Source organism: Cryptomeria japonica, chromosome 7 (genome assembly GCF_030272615.1).
Source record: "Cryptomeria japonica chromosome 7, Sugi_1.0, whole genome shotgun sequence".
Lineage (NCBI taxonomy): Eukaryota > Viridiplantae > Streptophyta > Pinopsida > Cupressales > Cupressaceae > Cryptomeria > Cryptomeria japonica.
In genome coordinates, this window is record NC_081411.1 from 28,027,808 (window position 1) to 28,035,310 (window position 7,503).

The following is a 7,503-nucleotide window of genomic DNA, read 5'->3' on the forward strand; positions in this document are numbered from 1 at the left end:
ACAATAACAAATCCAAGCCCATCAATCAACCAGATTGTATTTGTTTCCTCATTTCTATGGAACCTTGTATATTGGTCAATGGAATAGTAACACTTGAGAGTTTACAATATGTCTACTCTTGATTTCCTCTTGATTCCCTTGGACCACAATCCATGTCACTGCCAAGCCACATGTCAAACCTTCATCAACTTGAGCAACACCTTATAATTGTGGACCAAATTCAATGTAAACTTTAATTCATGTCAGTACCAAGCTACATGTCAAACCTTCATCAACTTGAGAAACACCTTATAATTGAGGACTTTAAAGTACAAAGGGTTTATAAGAAACAAAACAAGTGAATTTAATCGAAAAGTTTACATTTCAATAGGCCTATACTTTACATAATGAAAGTCTATTAGGTTTTTTTAATATATAATAATATCTTTCATATTCATAAGTAGAATCAAGAACTTGAATGTATCATGGTTTACTAGTTATCTTAAGTCACCATGTCAAGTTTGTTTCATATTTGGAGTTGCACTGACCTCGAATTTTATTTCTAATAATGTTTTGCTATCAATAGAGAGCTTGAGTCTCAAGGTGTTAAGGAGTTAATGCTAGCCATGTGGTACTCTAGACCAAATTTTGTTGCTCCTTTAAATAAATTTATAAAATTTGTAATGCCTACAATTTACTCCAACTCTTTATTCTATACCTTTTATATAATGTATTACATTAAAAAATAAAATAATTATATTTCTTTAAATTTATGTGATTATACTACAATAAATAAAAATATATATTAAGATACCTATCATAATAAGATACCATACCAATATCAAATTTTATTTTATAAATAATTCAAAAACACTTAATCCTTATAACACAAATAAAAATAGATTTTAAAGCCAACATATCATCAGACTATTGGATTTAATCATATTCAAGTATAATGTTCTCACTTCTATGCATATAGGGGCTATGGAAGATGGAGTGAAACAAATCGTTGGGACAACAGATGGATGAAAGAAGTGGTGCTAACTTTCATTTTATGAAGTTTTCTGAGACTTGCCGTGTGCAGTTTTCTATTAAGTGCGAGAAACATGGCTGGACAACTTTTTATGAGAAGTCGGGGAGCCTGCAGACAAACCAGAGGTTTGGAAATATTTATATAATCTTTCTTAGTTGATTCCTAGTTCAATACAAACGAAAGTGAGGATGCCTTTATTTTCAATGCTACTCTTGTTGTTTTCCTATATACTTAGTGCTTTCCATTCAAAGAGCTAGGGAATGAGGAGATAGATAGGTTTGGAGAGAGAGAAAAGAGGGAGAGAGTTCATAAATGGATAGGGGTAAGGGGGGAGGGAGAGAAAGGTGGAGATAGAGGGAGAGAACTAGAGGGTGGACAATTAGATAGGTGAGCAACCTAGAGGAGGAGAGAGAGGTGGATAATAATATATGGAGGAATAGGTATTGAGTTGAATAGGGAGGGAGGGAGAGACCTATATATGGGGAGAGAGAGGATAGAAGGGATAGGTAGTAACAAAGATAATGGAGAGGGAGGGGAAAGAAATAATAAAAGAATGACAGAGAAGAAGAGAAAGGGAAGGAGGCAAGGATAGAAATGGGGTTGAGGAAGGAATGAAAGGTAGAGAGAGTGGGATATACCTAGAGAGGGGAGAGAGAATTGAGAGAGATAAGAGAGGGAGAGAGATAGGTCTAGAGTTTGGGAAAGATAAAGAGAGTGAGATATAAAGATAAAGAATGATAATAGGAGCATGATGATTACTAAAATTTGACTAAGTCTAAAATTTTATATGATCCTCTAAAAACTAGAATCCACATTATAACTCCTATAGAGCTGAAACCACTCTCAAACATCTTGACATTATATACATAAAATATAACTTAAAGTATAAGAAAGATAAAAGACTAAGGGAATGCTAAATGCATTGCATACAAGTCCATGTTACTAATCTAATTTTATGCAAGCAAAAAACATATGTTTTTTTCTTACTAAACATAATGCGTACGTGTTTTTTGTTTTCAAAAACTCTGACGCGTTTTTATTTTTTTAAAAGAATGATCACGCTTTTGTTTTAGAAAACCCGTATGCATTTTGCCTTGTACTTAGGCTTGGATAGCAAGGCTGAGGCTTGGGATCCTTTTTTCCCTCCTTTTTATGTGTTTTCTTCTTCCAATCTAGTTTCTCAACATCATCGTCATCAGGTTTACACGTTATCAAGTGGGTATTTCTAAAATTGCCGCCATAATTTAACTCGTCTTTTGAGCTTTCTAACCATATATTTTTTTTTAAATTTGAACAACATTATTAATCTTGATTTTTTTTTACTAGTGTCTCCATAGTTCTCAAAGATATATATGTACCATTTTTTTAATAACTTTTGATCTTCTTATCCAAATTTTAAAAAAATTATTTATTATTGTAGTAAACTTGATTCTTTACACTTTAAAAATAAAAAATTACATTTTCGATTATTTTGGTGCAAGTTATGCTTTGTGCATGAATAGGTACCTAATTTTCAGGATGTGCCCATTTCAAAAGATCATAAAAGAAAATACTCCACATAAAATTACAAAAACATACAAAAATTCTAGTGCTCACTCTTAGCTATCTTTCTAGCAAAGGATTTGTCAAAATACTAAATCTAACTATGACCTTTTTGATGCGCATGCCAGACACTGTTATATTTTTTTTAAAAATTAGGAACTATTTTTCGTTCGCAAAGGATTTGAACCCCTTAATTTTATCCAATTTCGAAAAACAATAGTATTTTAGAAAGTAGATTAAGAGTAATACAATATTTTTTCTTTGAGTATCTTCATATTTTGAGTGAATGAGTCTCAAATTGCTCCTCCAATTTCAAGTTTAGCTGATTTATTAAAAAAAGGTGTTGACTTATACCCCCCTTTTTGCACACCATCTTCGTGCACTTACCCACATTAAAGAATATTTTTATTATGTATATCTAGAAGCCTTTAATAAGGGCTCTTTAGGCTCAATTATTAATGGAGGCATAATCAACATCCTTCCCAAGGGGAAGGGGGATACTATCTCCAGTAACTCTTCTCAATACTTCTCACAAAATTATAGCTAAGGCCTTAGCTATAAGGATAAATCCTTTAGTACAAGGAATCGTTCAATTTGAACAAACAAGTTTCATTGCTGGAAGGTATATTATTGACAATTTGTTCCTTGTTTGTGAAACTTGTAAATGGGCCCAACAAATTAGTTAAAATTTTGTTCTCATCAAACTTGAGTTTGATAAGGCATATGACAGGATTCGATGGAATTTTATTCTTAGCATGCTTTAGTGGTTGGGGTTTGGTTCTAAAGTTTGAGCTCATATTCAAATATGGTTTCATGATGCCAATTCTTGGATCATCGTCGACGACATGATGTCTTATTCATTCCCTCTTCAGATATCTATTCGTTAATGATGTCCTTCAGCTCCATATCTATATGTGCTTACAGCTAATGCATTGGGTTACATGTTGCAATGTGCTCATAATATGAAGCTTATTATTTTAGGTATTTCTATCCCTCATAATGTTGTAATTGTCATAAAATCCCATTATGTTGATGATAGCTTGTTATTTTTACAAAACTCAAAAAAGGATATCTCTAATACTATGGATATCTTGGAGCTGTATTGTGTTGTTTCTAGTTCCAAGCTTGCTTATGATAAAATTGAATTTCTAATGATACAAGATGGGCCTACTCTGATAGACTTATAAAGTACTGAGAGGTGGGGGGGGGGGGGGGTGAATCAGTGACACCAAAAAAAATACTACTTTAAACACTAACCAGTTGAAATACTTAACAAGTTTAATCAACAATATGCATGCTAACCAAAATGATATTAAAGCATCCACAATAAGTAAAACATCCACCATAACACAAGTGTTTATACGTGGAAAATGCAAATGGGAAAAACCATGGTGAGATGGGACTCGCAAGTTAACTATCTACAGTAATAGGTAACTGGTCGGTTAAGGTCTACAAAGGTGCTCTGGTAGGAGCAAATCTTGTTAAAGATCCCAAAGCTCTGTTAAAAGCTATACCCTATTAAATGTAGTACCTTGTTAGGAGTAGTAGAGGATTTTTGAATCCAAAGTAATGGATCACCTTGTTAAAGGATTTGCAAAATGAAGCTTGTTAGACCTTACCCGGTTAGGGGATTTAACTGCTGTAGTGTTTAGAAAATAACAGGTGGTGTGATCTAGAAGTAGCACAACTTGCTTAAATAGATGCTCTTCTATGTATTTAAAACTGCATAACCATCATATTGTGCAATGTCTTCAACAAATTAACACTTTTATCTTCATATCAAATCATCTGATATCAACATAATGTCATTATATAGACATTTTGATTTCATGTCGGCCTTAGGAATTATATCACAATTTCCTAGGTGTAGTGTATCTAGACAATCAATCATAACTCATTACAAATTATCGCCAAAATTTGTTGGTTAGAATAACTCATCACACAAACAATGAATACTGGTTGGAACACTGATATCGGTTGGAGTTAATGATATCAACTTGTAAACCGATTGTCCTCCATTTCATCTTTGGTAATCTCTACTTGATCATCAAGTTGGTGTCAGGACATCCCTGTATATACATATACCGGTTGTCTACATGTACCGGTTTGACACTCTCTAAACCATTACAAACTAAACTTCTAATACCGATTGCAATACAAGTGAATTTGATGTAATATTGGTAGATAAAGTGATCATATGTGTGTGTATACATGTTCCATCAATGACAATATATGAACTCATTCATAACAATCATCATCAAGGCAACAATCTCCCCCTTTGGCATTGATGGCAACACTTAGAAAATTTACAGCTATACAACTAAGTGTGCTAACAACAAAAATACACACATATCTATCTACTTCCCCTTAACAGGTCATACAAAAATTTTCACAATACACGCATACATATTTCTACTCCCCCTTTGACAACAATGCCAAATTGAAATGCAACATACATATATATATATATATATATATAGAAAAATTTGGATCAAAATGTTTACATATACAAAAACTTGAAAATCTGAATCAAGATGTATGCATTGCAATTCTCAAAAAAATGTCACTAAAGTTACTCTTCAATTGAGAAAAATCATGTTCCCATGTCTCTAGCAAGTTCTCAGTGATCTCAATTGTAGTCATGATCTGAGTACAAAACTCTTCCATTGCATCAAGTGTACACATCTTTGGAGTAGCCAAAATGACTTCTGCATTCTTATATGCTCTTTGTAACATGTCCACTTGTGGTCTGAGTAGATTCTTCAACTCCTTCAGGGATCGGATTCTTTTTGCCTATTCACAATCATAGGTGTCTAAATGGTTTTGCAAATCATCCACAGATTTGCCAAAATAAAAAATTGAATCTTGTAATGGTACATAGGCACTACATATCTTTTCTAGTTCTTGCTCGGTCTCAGTTTGCCTTTGATTGATATCAGTATAAAAGAATGAGATGTTAGATGTAGATGCAAGAAGTCTCCCTCCTATTTCAATAGCTTTTCTCAACAAATCTTTATTAAGAGATAGATCAATTCTTCCTCTAGCAATATATTTCATGATCTGTTCTCCATGCTTCTTCCTGTAGCTCTTCTCATCATATGTCTGCGCTGCTTCCTCTAGGGACTTAAATTGGTTAGATGCGTCAACAACCAACTGGCCAAGCCTGCCGATGGGAGTTGACAAGTGCCCTGTAGTAGTTTCTGGTAGAAGGCTTGACGAAATATCTACAACATTTTGAATGGTTTCAACTTCCATTCTATGTTCTTTAAGCCTCTTCTTTTGTTCCCTGGATTGCATGATGATAGTTGCAATTGTCTTCATTAATTCTGATGCACTCATACTATCAACATCTATAGGACCTGTGATGCCTAATGAGTCATCATCATCTTCATCAGTCTGCAGTTTGACTAATGTTTTTATCGGTTCAACAAATTTCTCCATCTTAATTGTCTCTTCCTTTTTTTCTTTCTCCTTTACCTATTCAAAGGTCTGAGCAGCAACTTGTTTAGCAGGTTCCTCCTGGGTTGCTTGTAAAACCAATTGGGGTTTCACTGGTTGTTCTTTTGTTGGTGGGGGTGGAATATCCACTCTTTTCTCATTTTTCTCTGGTTGTTCTTTTCTTATCCTTTCTCATTTTTCTCTTTGAAAAATATATATTTAAAATTGCTTCTGAATTTGCCATTGAAATCTCACTTAAATGTTAAATGAAAGTGAAAATTCAATGAAAGATTTTGGGCAAAACGTTTTTCTCAAATATGGAAATCCAAAATTAATGTTGAGGTAGAGTTAATGGATTGGAAGATATTACATTGCAAGCTACCCATTGGGGGTAGGTTGAGGTGTATTATGTTGCAACTCTTTTACTATCCCTTCCACCATAGACATGAAGATCTGAAGCATGTTTTTTGGGGCTGCTATTTTGTTAAGAAATTATGGAATTCTATTTTTCATGATCTTTGAGCTATTTTTTAAAATAATCTCAGTTGGAAAGAGGCTTTTCTTGGGGTTGGACTTCACAATAATGTCATTGCTAATGAAGTTTGACATACTATTTTATTACATATATGGAGAATCAGATGCAAAGTGTTGAGCACAAATAGACACTGAGAGGGGGTATGAATCAGTGTGTTTTAAAAAAATTTAAAATAAATGTGGTGATACTGTGACTTTAAGCTAATTTAGAACATAGACACAAGAGAACATCACATAACACAAGATTTACGAGGAAAACCCAATGTTGGAAAAACCTCGGTGAGAATAGTTGTTGGAGACTATTGCTCCAATCCAACCTCACAATGAATAACAATTACAATGAGTTTTAGGGCACCAACCCAAGGAGTGCCAACCCCTAAATTTTCACCACCTACTCAAGGAGCACCAACCTCTAATGTTTTATGAGCTACAACTCAAAGGAGCGTGTACCCCTGCTTTGATCACCCACTCAAATATTTATAATGAAGAATAGATTCAATTACAAATTTGATACCTAACTACAAATGGAGTTTTGTAGCACCTGACTAGTTTTCTTCTATCTTTCCTCTCTCTCTCTCTCTCTCTCTCTCTCTTTTCTTTGCACTTCGTTTTGTTCTTCTCTTCTTCAACTCATCTTTCTATTATTTCTCTACTTTTTATTGCCTCTAGCTATCTCTACTCTTAGCACACTTAGTACTGGTATTTGCTTCTCTTTCTTTGTTCTTCTTTCTCTGTCTCTATTTCTGCTAGTTACTCTTGCAACTGTCACTCAACACTATCAACAACTTTGTTCAGCAAAATAATCCTCACTTCAACTCTTACTCTTTCCATCAACAAAACTACACACTTACACCAACTACTTGAGTTGTTGTTCTTCTCATTTTCATCTCAGTCTTAGTCTCAACTACTCAATAATCTTTGTCGATCACATTAATTGCCTTGCATCGTCAACTTGCATCAAAAGAATATTTTTTTAT